General features: G+C 45.3%; 1 pseudogene across 1 annotated transcript in view; it reads left to right on the top strand.

Moving 5' to 3' along the window:
- The first annotated feature begins 552 nt into the window (after window positions 1–552).
- LOC310790214 (transcription factor COE1-like) overlaps window positions 553–15,000 on the top strand; it is a 98,989-nt pseudogene continuing 84,541 nt past the window's right edge. The window contains exons 1-2 of the transcript in view: window positions 553–765; window positions 4,017–4,143. The product of the transcript in view is annotated as a transcription factor COE1-like (transcript). The remainder of the gene's footprint in view (window positions 766–4,016; window positions 4,144–15,000) is intronic.

The raw sequence follows: 15,000 nt of genomic DNA, 5'->3' as shown, positions 1-15,000 counted from the left end.
ACCTCAGATTAGCTGTAACGTTAGCTGTAACCTTAGATTAGCTGTAACGTTAGCTCTAACCTTAGATTAGCTGTAACCTTAGATTAGCTGTAACGTTAGCTCTAACCTTAGATGAGCTGTAACCTTAGATTAGCTGTAACGTTAGCTCTAACCTTAGATTAGCTGTAACCTTAGATTAGCTGTAACGTTAGCTCTAACCTTAGATTAGCTGTAACCTTAGATTAGCTGTAACCTTAGATTAGCTGTAACGTTAGCTCTAACCTTAGATTAGCTGTAACCTTAGATTAGCTGTAACGTTAGCTGTAACCTTAGATTAGCTGTAACCTTAGATTAGCTGTAATTTTAGATTAGCTGTAACCTTAGATTAGCTGTAATGTTAGCTGTAACTTTAGATTAGCTGTAACGTTAGCTCTAACCTTAGATTAGCTGTAACCTTAGATTAGCTGTAACGTTGGCACGCTTCCTTCTGCACGGTGAAACGGTTGGCGGGGCGTACTGTCTGTGGATGATCTTGAGTAACCGGCTCATAACAGAGACATTGCTGTTGAGGGCATGTTGGGGTCTAAGGTGAATGTTAAGGGTGAACTTGTGTCTCTGCTCACGGCCCTGCTTGCCCCCTGTGTTTCCGAAGCAGCTACCCCGTGCATCAAAGCCATCAGCCCCAGCGAGGGCTGGACGACCGGAGGAGCCACCGTCATCATCATCGGGGACAACTTCTTCGACGGCCTGCAGGTGGTCTTCGGCACCATGCTGGTCTGGAGCGAGGTGAGCCAAACCCATGACAGCGTGTCACCTTCCAAAGCATAAGCGCTGCTGTTGGGTGAAAACCAAGACAGTTCATCTCAGGAGATGAAGAATGGGAATCCTTGTTTTCAGGGCATTTTTTTGCAATGGCTTGTCAAAGTTTTCTGGGCTCATAAACCTCAGTAAACACACAAAAGGCTGTGGAAAGCTTCAATGTGTGTGAGAAAATATATTTCAGCTGCACTGTAGTTGCACCAAAATTTACACCGTTACACAGATTTGACCTGACAGCAACAGAATGAAACTCAGTCACTGCACGTCCTTAGTCCAGGCCTATTCTCCTCCAGAGGGTAACAGCTGATATTGGACTAGTTTTAGTCCAATGAGCAACATCCGCAGCCATGTCGGAAGAGATGCTACTCCTCAAAATGGATTCACCTGAACATCTGGCATCAGACTGTATCCTGCAGATCACCTTCTCCATCTTCCTTTTACACACGCACACACACACGCACACGCACACACACACACACACACACACACACACACACACACACACACACACACACACACAAACACCTGCGTCTGAAGGTTTTGCAGCTCCACCAGGTCTGAATGTCCCCGAAAATATGCAGATTTCTTCCCGCGTGTTGTTGAGAAGCGGGCGCTGGGTTGGTGCGCTCGCGCGGCGCTGTGCAGAAGGCGCGCCATGAAATATTGAAGCAGGTCCAGAAGAGCAGAACACCTGGCAGGGAGCGAGCCGGGGGTCCTCCGCACCGCACGACGCCACGAAGCGCCCCCGCGCACTTTGATCAGACGCACCCCGGAGCCCAGGCCAACATCCCTCTGACAACCGGCTGCGGGTTGACCCAGATTTGTGGAAGGGAAGTCAAAGTGTTCAATATAAAGTTGGTTTTGGAAGGAGGAAGTTTAAATGGTGTCGGTTTTCTTTACACTCATAAAAAAGGGGTCTCTACAGCACCAGAGAAGAAGACGGGAGAACCATTTTTGATGCCATGAAAAACGGGAAGAATGCATGGAATGTTGCAGAGCGCCAGCATTGACCAAACTGTCACTGTAACACTTCTGAAGCCCGTGTCTGTAAGAGCCTACATTATAATGATACTTATGAAAATGTTTTATAATGATCTTATAACACATTACAGATGTCTATGGATGATTACAACTATAGAGGGTATGCATGTGATGTCACAGAGGCAGAAGTCACTGTGGGGTCACGCCCACTGAGTCACAGCAAGACTGAGCTTGAATGCAGTAATCAGCCGAGATAACTGACACCTGCTGCTCAGGGAGGAACTTGACACTCATTTTGACACTCATTCCCGATTGAGTCAAGTCAAGTCAAGTCAAGTCATGTAATGCGTTATAAGTATGATTATAGTGTATTATAGACACAGGCTACCAAACTTGTTTTTTTTTACTTAAGAACCTCACTCTAGTTCTGATTCACCACTGAGTGTTTTTTTCTGTATTTTTTTCTTCTTCTTTTTTTTAACACATTGACTGCCAGCCATTTTTTTCTTGCTGTAGGTAGCTTCTGCCAAGCCGTTTTTTTGAGGATTGTGGCTCATTTTACAACAGCCGAGGATTATTTTCTGCTTGGAGTTTGTGAACATACAATATCTCAAAAGTACTAATAGAATGTGTACTTTCTCTGTCTAAAAGAGTTAGTTTGTAGAGTTAGTAGTTATGTAAGCATTAGCAGTTGAATACAGCATGGTTTTAGCGTCAGAATAAATATTCAGAGATAAACGGCTTTTTGTGAGATTCGATAGAACTGTCACTTTAACCATTCATTTTTGGCATCAGTAAGACCTAAACAATAGTTTGAACAGTAATTTCCTCCATAACAGCAGTAAACTTCCCTCTGCTCAACTCCTCCCTCCTGTGGGCGTTCTTTTTTGTTGCAGCGCCATGTCACAAGCACTTTCCTACCTTTGCAAATGCACTTTCTCATACTCTCGACCTCTCAAATAAATTTCTGAATAGAAATTAAATTACTCTAAATTATAGCGAAAAAGAAACAAAAAAGAATGGGTTGAAAATCCCATTCTAAAAGCCTTTTAGAATGGGATTTGTTTCCAATTTGGTGTCGGACTAGGGGGCAGTCCCCGCTTGTCACCATTGCTTTGCTGCTGCTGTGCGGGTGTGTGCCTGTCTGTGCAGCCGCTCTTTGAGGAAGTCTGGTTGGACTCGCTCGCGTCTTGGGGTTTTGGTTGAGGGCTTTGATGAAGCTTTTGCGATTCTGGTCATATTATGCTGCGTGTTTCAAAGTGTGTCCCACCCGCAATCCACTATGCAAATCTGCAATCCCGCACCGCCAGCAATCAGCGCGAAAATTAAAGCGCCTTCGCCAATCCACCTTCATGAGAATGGCTTCAGTCACACTGCTTTTTGCTTGCCTTCCTCCTTCCTTGTCGCCACTTAGTGGGTCGGTGGAATGGGTTGTACACGTTGTACACGTCCAATACCTATATAAGAGATGTAAAAGGCTTAGATGCACAACCTACCGTCAAAAAAAAAAAATCGATTTTTTTGACGAGTACACTCGTCGCTGGCAGTTAACAGCTGGATTGTGTTTGACGAGTACACTCGTCGCTGGCAATCAAGCTGTTAACATGAGATTCTTCTTTATGGTTATGGAACAACTATCCAAACCACTCAGTCCTCCTGGGTGTAGTTAGTTACTGACAGCTGAACAAATGTGTTTCATTCCAAAACATTGCAAAACACGTCCAAAACCTCCAAAAATCTGCAGGTGTTTACCGGCCAGTATTTCAAAACCAGAGCTGATGACATCATTTGAAATGACAGTTTTGTGTGTGCGTGTGCGTGCGTGCGTGTGTGTGTGTGTGTGTGTGTGTGTGTGTGTGTGTGCGTGCGCGTGTGCGTGTGCATGTGCGCGTGTGTGTGTGTGGGGGGGGGGGGTGAAACTTATGAAAACAAAGAACCTGAATAATCATCCATAGTGAGAATTGTTTTCTCTCCAGAGAGAGAGAGAGAGACAGAGAGAGAGAGAGGGAGAGAGAGACAGAGGGAGAGAGAGAGAGAGAGAGAGAGAGAGCAGGCTATAGCAGATTGAAATTTCTCTTCACAGAAAGTTGAATTTCCCAGTGGGGGAAAAAAACCCAACATGAACACAACGGAAATATGAGGAAACACAGAAATACTATCTGCGGTTTCAGTTGGGATTACGTTTTGACCTTGTGTGAAATGTGTGTGTGTGTGTGTGTGTGTGTGATGTTTTCCAGCTGATCACCCCCCACGCCATCCGGGTGCAGACCCCCCCTCGCCACATCCCCGGGGTCGTGGAGGTCACGCTGTCCTACAAATCCAAGCAGTTCTGCAAAGGAGCGCCGGGACGCTTCGTCTACACGGGTGAGCCCATGACACACACTGCTTACCTCCACCAAGGAGCTTATATGTTCGTCTACACGGGTGAGACCATGACACACACTGCTTCCCTCCACCAAGGAGCTTATATGTTCGTCTACACGGGTGAGACCATGACACACACTGCTTCCCTCCACCAAGGAGCTTATATGTTCGTCTACATGGGTGAGCCCATGACACACACTGCTTAGCTCCACCAAGGAGCTTATATGTTCGTCTACATGGGTGAGCCCATGACACACACTGCTTAGCTCCACCAAGGAGCTTATATGTTCGTCTACACGGGTGAGACCATGACACACACTGCTTCCCTCCACCAAGGAGCTTATATGTTCGTCTACATGGGTGAGCCCATGACACACACTGCTTAGCTCCACCAAGGAGCTTATATGTTCGTCTACACGGGTGAGCCCATGACACACACTGCTTAGCTCCACCAAGGAGCTTATATGTTCGTCTACACGGGTGAGACCATGACACACACTGCTTCCCTCCACCAAGGAGCTTATATGTTCGTCTACACGGGTGAGCCCATGACACACACTGCTTAGCTCCACCAAGGAGCTTATATGTTCGTCTACACGGGTGAGCCCATGACACACACTGCTTAGCTCCACCAAGGAGCTTATATGTTCGTCTACACGGGTGAGACCATGACACACACTGCTTAGCTCCACCAAGGAGCTTATATGTTCGTCTACACGGGTGAGACCATGACACACACTGCTTAGCTCCACCAAGGAGCTTATATGTTCGTCTACACGGGTGAGACCATGACACACACTGCTTAGCTCCACCAAGGAGCTTATATGTTCGTCTACACGGGTGAGACCATGACACACACTGCTTACCTCCACCAAGGAGCTTATATGTTCGTCTACATGGGTGAGCCCATGACACACACTGCTTACCTCCACCAAGGAGCGTATATGTTCGTCTACACGGGTGAGCCCATGACACACACTGCTTACCTCCACCAAGGAGCTTATATGTTCGTCTACACGGGTGAGACCATGACACACACTGCTTACCTCCACCAAGGAGCTTATATGTTCGTCTACACGGGTGAGACCATGACACACACTGCTTACCTCCACCAAGGAGCTTGTATGTTTTCACCCGCGTTTGTCTGTCTCTTTGTCCATGTGTCAACAGGGTTACAGGAAAAACTACTGCGCCGATTTTCATGAAATTTGGGGTGTAGCATGGGCCAAGAAAGAACCCGTAACATTTCGGAACCAATTCGGGTCAAGGAAGGGGGTGGGGATAGGAAGGACCTAGAGGATTTGAGGGGTGGCTAGGGGGATGTGAGTGGTGGTGGGCAGGGGCATGGTCAGCTAAGGGGTCGTAGCTAGGGATAGGAAGGTCGTAGAGCGTAGGGTGGGTAGGGGGTGTGGTTAGGGCGATGTGGGTGGTGGGTAGGGGGTGTGGTTAGGGCGATGTGGGTGGTGGGTAGGGGGTGTGTTAGGGCGATGTGGGTGGTGGGTAGGGGGTGTGTTAGGGCGATGTGAGTGGTGGGTAGGGGGTGTGTTAGGGCGATGTGACTGGAGGGCAGGGGCATGCTCAGCTAAGGGGTCGTAGCTAGGGATAGGAAGGTCGTAGAGCGTAGGGTGGGTAGGGGGTGTGGTTAGGGCGATGTGGGTGGTGGGTAGGGGGTGTGGTTAGGGCGATGTGGGTGGTGGGTAGGGGGTGTGTTAGGGCGATGTGGGTGGTGGGTAGGGGGTGTGTTAGAGCGATGTGACTGGAGGGCAGGGGCATGCTCAGCTAAGGGGTCGTAGCTAGGGATAGGAAGGTCGTAGAGAGTCAGGATTCGAGGGGTATGTAGGGGAGTCGCTGGGGGGGTGTGGGACAGGGTGGGAATTTCCTCATTTTAGGGGCAAGGCCATCTTGTATCAAATACTGATATGCGATTAAAATGCAATTAATTTAGATTAATTAATTACAACGCCTCTAATTAATTAGATAAAAAAAATTATCGAGTCCCACCACTAATATATATATATATATATATATATATATATATATATATATATATATATAAAGTAACCGCACCAAGAGGGAAAAGCAACCCGAGTTCCATTCAGCCAAACAACTAAAGCAGGCAGGTGTCAAAGCACCTGACACTACACTATATAAAGCAGCATCCTGTCTGTGGCCCCTCTCCCCTCTGTGCTGGAAGCCAGGGAAACATTTTCCCTGGTGTGTCTGTGCTCTGTCCATCTCTCTCCCTGTCCTTCAAGCCCATTGTCTGACGTCCATCCGTATCGCCGTCTTAAATCGCCGCTTTTTACTATTCCCGATTATTCCGCGGGAATATCCAGATGTCATTCAAAGTAGCAGAAAGGTCAGATGGAAGGCTGCTTAGCGCGATAAGTAAATGTCATTCCGTCGGCCATGAAAGAGGCGAGCGTGTTCGGGCTTTCTGTTTCACACCAGTCTGTCGTCGCTGCCTTCTCCCGTCGACGCGGGAAGCAGCGGACCGCGCTCACAATGGCCGCTTCGGCCGCGCCCGCCTCGGACGCTACCTTTTGCAATGCTAATCTGATTCCATTTGCAGATAGGGCCGACAAGCGCTCAGAGCTCCGCCTTTTTGATGGCGTGTTGTGAAAAGAGCTATCTCACTCATCTCACTGTTCTGTATCAAGTCAGTTCAGTTCCTTTATTTAAACAGGGAAGTCCCCATTGAGATTAAGAGAGTCGTTTTCAAGACAGACCTGTGTACACAATGACTAGAGAACAAAACAAACAAGACAGACCTGTGTACACAATGACTAGAGAACAAAACAAACAAGACAGACCTGTGTACACAATGACTAGAAAACAAAACAAACAAGACAGACCTGTGTACACAATGACTAGAGAACAAAACAAACAAGACAGACCTGTGTACACAATGACTAGAGAACAAAACAAACAAGACAGACCTGTGTACACAATGACTAGAGAACAAAACAAACAAGACAGACCTGTGTACACAATGACTAGAGAACAAAACAAACAAGACAGACCTGTGTACACAATGACTAGAAAACAAAACAAACAAGACAGACCTGTGTACACAATGACTAGAGAACAAAACAAACAAGACAGACCTGTGTACACAATGACTAGAGAACAAAACAAACAAGACAGACCTGTGTACACAATGACTAGAGAACAAAACAAACAAGACAGACCTGTGTACACAATGACTAGAAAACAAAACAAACAAGACAGACCTGTGTACACAATGACTAGAGAACAAAACAAACAAGACAGACCTGTGTACACAATGACTAGAAAACAAGACAGACCTGTGTACACAATGACTAGAGAACAAAACAAACAAGACAGACCTGTGTACACAATGACTAGAAAACAAAACAAAGACAGACCTGTGTACACAATGACTAGAGAACAAAACAAACAAGACAGACCTGTGTACACAATGACTAGAAAACAAAACAAACAAGACAGACCTGTGTACACAATGACTAGAAAACAAAACAAACAAGACAGACCTGTGTACACAATGACTAGAAATCAAAACAAACAAGACAGACCTGTGTACACAATGACTAGAGAACAAAACAAACAAGACAGACCTGTGTACACAATGACTAGAGAACAAAACAAACAAGACAGACCTGTGTACACAATGACTAGAAAACAAAACAAACAAGACAGACCTGTGTACACAATGACTAGATAACAAAACAAACAAGACAGACCTGTGTACACAATGACTAGAGAACAAAACAAACAAGACAGACCTGTGTACACAATGACTAGAAAACAAAACAAACAAGACAGACCTGTGTACACAATGACTAGAGAACAAAACAAACAAGACAGACCTGTGTACACAATGACTAGAAAACAAAACAAACAAGACAGACCTGTGTACACAATGACTAGAGAACAAAACAAACAAGACAGACCTGTGTACACAATGACTAGAAATCAAAACAAACAAGACAGACCTGTGTACACAATGACTAGAGAACAAAACAAACAAGACAGACCTGTGTACACAATGACTAGAAAACAAAACAAACAAGACAGACCTGTGTACACAATGACTAGAGAACAAAACAAACAAGACAGACCTGTGTACACAATGACTAGAGAACAAAACAAACAAGAAAGACATGTGTACACAATGACTAGAGAACAAAACAAACAAGACAGACCTGTGTACACAATGACTAGAAAACAAAACAAACAAGACAGACCTGTGTACACAATGACTAGAGAACAAAACAAACAAGACAGACCTGTGTACACAATGACTAGAAAACAAAACAAACAAGACAGACCTGTGTACATAATGACTAGAAAACAAAACAAACAAGACAGACCTGTGTACATAATGACTAGAGAACAAAACAAACAAGACAGACCTGTGTACACAATGACTAGAGAACAAAACAAACAAGACAGACCTGTGTACACAATGACTAGAGAACAAAACAAACAAGACAGACCTGTGTACACAATGACTAGAAAACAAAACAAACAAGACAGACCTGTGTACACAATGACTAGAGAACAAAACAAACAAGACAGACCTGTGTACACAATGACTAGAAAACAAAACAAACAAGACAGACCTGTGTACATAATGACTAGAAAACAAAACAAACAAGACAGACCTGTGTACATAATGACTAGAGAACAAAACAAACAAGACAGACCTGTGTACACAATGACTAGAGAACAAAACAAACAAGACAGACCTGTGTACACAATGACTAGAGAACAAAACAAACAAGACAGACCTGTGTACATAATGACTAGAGAACACAACAAACAAGACATACCTCTATACACAATGACTAGAGAACAAAACAAACAAGACAGACCTGTGTACACAATGACTAGAAATCAAAACAAACAAGACAGACCTGTGTACACAATGACTAGAGAACAAAACAAACAAGACAGACCTGTGTACACAATGACTAGAAAACAAAACAAACAAGACAGACCTGTGTACACAATGACTAGAAAACAAAACAAACAAGACAGACCTGTGTACACAATGACTAGAAAACAAAACAAACAAGACAGACCTGTGTACACAATGACTAGAGAACAAAACAAACAAGACAGACCTGTGTACACAATGACTAGAGAACAAAACAAACAAGACAGACCTCTATACACAATGACTAGAGAACAAAACAAACAAGACAGACCTGTGTACACAATGACTAGAGAACAAAACAAACAAGACAGACCTGTGTACACAATGACTAGAAAACAAAACAAACAAGACAGACCTGTGTACACAATGACTAGAGAACAAAACAAACAAGACAGACCTGTGTACACAATGACTAGAAATCAAAACAAACAAGACAGACCTGTGTACACAATGACTAGAAAACAAAACAAACAAGACAGACCTGTGTACACAATGACTAGAGAACAAAACAAACAAGACAGACCTGTGTACACAATGACTAGAAAACAAAACAAACAAGACAGACCTGTGTACACAATGACTAGAGAACAAAACAAACAAGACAGACCTGTGTACACAATGACTAGAAAACAAAACAAACAAGACAGACCTGTGTACACAATGACTAGATAACAAAACAAACAAGACAGACCTGTGTACACAATGACTAGAAAACAAAACAAACAAGACAGACCTGTGTACACAATGACTAGAAAACAAAACAAACAAGACAGACCTGTGTACACAATGACTAGAGAACAAAACAAACAAGACAGACCTGTGTACACAATGACTAGAGAACAAAACAAACAAGACAGACCTCTATACACAATGACTAGAGAACAAAACAAACAAGACAGACCTGTGTACACAATGACTAGAGAACAAAACAAACAAGACAGACCTGTGTACACAATGACTAGAAAACAAAACAAACAAGACAGACCTGTGTACACAATGACTAGAAAACAAAACAAACAAGACAGACCTGTGTACACAATGACTAGATAACAAAACAAACAAGACAGACCTGTGTACACAATGACTAGAAAACAAAACAAACAAGACAGACCTGTGTACACAATGACTAGAAAACAAAACAAACAAGACAGACCTCTATACACAATGACTAGAAAACAAAACAAACAAGACAGACCTGTGTACACAATGACTAGAGAACAAAACAAACAAGACAGACCTGTGTACACAATGACTAGAGAACAAAACAAACAAGACAGACCTGTGTACACAATGACTAGAGAACAAAACAAACAAGACAGACCTGTGTACACAATGACTAGAAAACAAAACAAACAAGACAGACCTGTGTACACAATGACTAGAGAACAAAACAAACAAGACAGACCTGTGTACACAATGACTAGAGAACAAAACAAACAAGACAGACCTGTGTACACAATGACTAGAGAACAAAACAAACAAGACAGACCTGTGTACACAATGACTAGAAAACAAAACAAACAAGACAGACCTGTGTACACAATGACTAGAGAACAAAACAAACAAGACAGACCTGTGTACACAATGACTAGAGAACAAAACAAACAAGACAGACCTGTGTACACAATGACTAGAGAACAAAACAAACAAGACAGACCTGTGTACACAATGACTAGAAAACAAAACAAACAAGACAGACCTGTGTACACAATGACTAGAGAACAAAACAAACAAGACAGACCTGTGTACACAATGACTAGAGAACAAAAAAACAAGACAGACCTGTGTACACAATGACTAGAGAACAAAACAAACCAAATTCACGACTTCAAGTCTTTTTTTCCAGACAATCCATGTGGAGACAAAATAGAGATAAGAGCAGTCCTAAACGTGTCTACGGAGACAACTCAGTCCAGTTTGAGTGAGTCCTGAAGCCTATTCAATCTATCAGGAGCATAACAACGACGTGTGTGTGTCTTCTGTCCGGCAGGAACGTGTCAGAATCCCTTGAAGGAATTGATTGTAAAAAGCAGCTCTCATCACCTGAGCACTGGAAGAGCTTAAAAGCAGCTCTGAGGATCTTTGAGCTGGTTATGAAACAGTGTAAATGTAATAATGATGCATCACATCTCACCTACATCAGCAAGTGAGAGCATCAGTGAGGAGAGGGGCGATGCACGTCCTGTGTGAAACGGACAGGCGGTCGCATCGTAACGTCGTTCGGTTTCTTTCCCGGCAGGGCGGAGCCATATTGTGCACGCGCACATTGCTCATCTGATTGACACAATACACATTTTAAAACCGTGAATTTCTAAGGCGCGCTCATTGTGCCAGCAGTGTGTTGGTTATATTCATGAATGCAAAATGAGGCCAGCTTTTAAATAGTAAACAGGCGAGCGGTGTATAATAATGTATAATTGAACAGGAAAAGAGAATGCATCCTGGTTCCAGGTGATGTCATTTCCTTTAGGACTTCCTTCCTGCCCGTAAAAACGCCGGCGTTTTATCAAACAACAACCGAGGGCAAAACCAGGCCAGCTGCTCCATTTGTCCCGACACGCCCGCGTACAAGATTTTAATGAATGTCAAATCAAAGTTAACGATGTGCCCGGCAGCAACCACATCTACATATTTTATTTTACCAAAAGGGAAGAATTTTGAATAAATCTGATTTTATTTTATTTTTCAGGAGAACTCATTGTCTCTTTGAACTCTTTGTTTTGAGCAACATCCTGACTCACATCCGTACAGTTTGAACCACAGCTGTGGAGGGGGGCTGCACTTCGTGGCCGTGTTGCCTCCGCCTTCATCGGGCATCCACACAGGCACCATTTGCCTTTTTCAGCCATTTTGTGTCTCAAAGGCAGGAAGTAACACGGGTGCATCCAAAACATTCACGAGGGGCCCTGCTACTGGAACACCTAAATGGATTGGAAGTTGGACATTTGCTTCCACCTGTGTTACTTCCTGCCTTTCAGACACAAAATGGCTGCTGGGAAAAAGGTCAATTGGCCATGTCTGTGAGAGTGGGAATTCGGATTAAGCGTATGGGTCCCGATCGCTGCAATAGCGCCGCCTCTGGTCCGTCCGGGCGCATGTTCGGGTGGGGGGGCGGGGCATGGGAACCGGGGGGAATAGCGTGATCCTCCCACGCATACATTCTGCCGGTGAAACTCCTCGCTGTCAGGTGAAAAGAAGTGACTGGTGACTGCGCGTGTATCCGAGGGAGCATACAGTATGTGCTAGTCTACAACTCTCCCCAGATCGGCAGAGGGGGTAGTGTGGTTGTACGTCTTTCTCCATGATGAAAGGCTGAAATCAGTGATTCGGTGATCTATTGCTCTGGTAGAGCTTTTGACAATATCTTAAAATAAAATAAAATGTGATTATAAATAATTGTATACATATAAATAATAGTAATAAATCCAACCAGTTATTTTCAGTCACTAGCCTCTCTTCTCTGATCAAGTGAAGCGTCTAAGGGTAATAATCAGAGTGTTTCCCAGTGTTCCTCTGCTCTCTCTCTCTCTCTCTCTCTCTCTCTCTCTGAAGCTTAGAGCAGCGTGCGTCTCAGGGCTTGATCCTGAGGCTTGTGGGTGGAGGATTGGCCATGGGCGAGAAACCCCACGGAATAACAAGGAGGCGCTGTGGAGCGCCTCAGGACGCTCACACACTGCCACACACACACACACACACACACACACACACACACACACACACACACACACACACACACGCACATACGCACACACACATACGCACACACACACACGCACACATACACACACACACACATACGCACACACACACACATACGCACACACACACACACACACACACGCACATACGCACACACACACACACACACACACACACACACATACGCACACACACACACACACACGCACATACGCACACACACATACGCACACACACACACGCACACATACACACACACACACACACGCACACATCAACTTCTTCTGTTGTCTCTGTATGAGGACGTGTTGTTTGCGTGTGATATAGTGGAGAATAATAAATAAATAAATAAAGTACAAAGCAGCATCAAATGGAAATACTCAAGTAAAGTACAAGTACCTGAACATGTGACTGAAGTACAGTACTTGTGTAAATGTACTTAGTTAGTTTCCACCACTGCAGTAGAGAGACATGGAGAAAATAGAGGGAAACAGGAAGGGTTTCATTCCAAAATAACTAATAATTTAAATGATTATCCAGAGGGAGCCTTGTAGTCATCTCTGCCGGGGTCAGCATCATACTTCTGAAGCCATGGATCTCATTTGATGTGGAGAGAGAGTGAGTGAGTGAGCGAGCATGAGTGAGTGAGTGATGGAGTGAGTGAGTGAGTGAGTGAGTGAGCGAGTGATGGAGTGAGTGAGTGATGGAGTGAGTGAGTGATGGAGTGAGTGAGCGAGTGAGCGAGTGATGGAGTGAGCGAGTGAGTGAGTGAGTGAGTGAGTGAGTGAGTGAGTGATGGAGTGAGTGAGTGAGTGATGGAGTGAGTGAGTGAGTGAGTGAGTGATGGAGTGAGTGAGTGAGTGAGTGAGCGAGTGATGGAGTGAGTGAGTGAGTGAGTGAGTGAGCGAGTGATGGAGTGAGTGAGTGAGTGATGGAGTGAGTGAGTGAGTGAGTGAGTGATGGAGTGAGTGAGCGAGTGAGCGAGTGATGGAGTGAGTGAGTGAGTGAGTGAGTGAGTGAGTGAGTGAGTGATGGAGTGAGTGAGCGAGTGAGCGAGTGATGGAGTGAGTGATGGAGTGAGTGAGTGAGTGAGTGAGTGAGCGAGTGATGGAGTGAGTGAGTGAGTGAGTGAGTGAGTGATGGAGTGAGTGAGCGAGTGAGTGAGTGAGTGATGGAGTGAGTGAGTGAGTGATGGAGTGAGTGAGTGATGGAGTGAGTGAGTGAGTGAGTGAGTGATGGAGTGAGTGAGTGAGTGATGGAGTGAGTGAGTGATGGAATGAGTGAGCGAGCGAGTGAGTGAGAGAGTGAGTGAGCAGACCAGCAGATGGAGATTTGTCTTTACACAGAGAGGGTTTTCCCAGCGGGGAATCCAATATGGCCGAACAGGAATATATCGCTCAGACCAGAGAGAGGAGAGACAGACAGACAGACAGACAGACAGACAGACAGAGTCCACATCAATAATCTGCTGCAAACATGATATCCATATTAGAAATCAATAGTCCCCCTCACTGCTTTTCTGAGGCAAGGCCCATATCACTCTCTCTCTCTCTCTCTCTCTCTCTCTGTCTCTCTCTCTCTCTCTCTCTCTCTCTGTCTCTATCTCTCTCTCTCTCTCTCTCTTCTAAATCTCTGACTTCATCATCTCAGTCACCCCCCCCCCCCCCCCCCCTCCCTGCCAGACTCCCCCGGGCTGCAGGTCCCCAGGTGCAGCTGCAGGAGGGGAGGGGGGTTGGGGGGTGTAAATTAATGAGAGCAGCCTGGAGGTATTGACTTTCCTGGGAAAACACAGCTCTCTAAAAATCAGTGGCCAAGCACTGCAATAACTCAGCACCCATCGATCCCCCCCAACTCCCTCCCCACCAACCCCCACCCCACCAACCACCACCCCACCACTACCACCCCACCACTACCACCCCACCACTACCACCCCACCAACCACCACCCCACCTGCCCCCCAGCACCACACCCCGCCTGCCCCCCAGCACCACACCCCACCTGCCCCCCAGCACCACACCCACCCGCTCCCCAGTGGCCACATTGATCGGTGCATTACAAGCACTGAGGCTGAGGGCATGGATCCTCCTCCTACAGCCTGCTGGCCAGGACGCACAGTGATGATGAAACCTGCCCTGCTGCCCCACAACACAACACCACACAACACAACACAACACAACACATATATACACACACACACACACACACACACACACACACAACACACAACACACGCA

Source organism: Poromitra crassiceps, assembly GCF_964638095.1.
Source record: "Poromitra crassiceps genome assembly, chromosome: 15".
NCBI lineage: Eukaryota > Metazoa > Chordata > Actinopteri > Beryciformes > Melamphaidae > Poromitra > Poromitra crassiceps.
The sequence above is the reverse complement of the archived record's forward strand: the minus strand, read 5'-3'. Positions and strand labels throughout refer to the sequence as shown.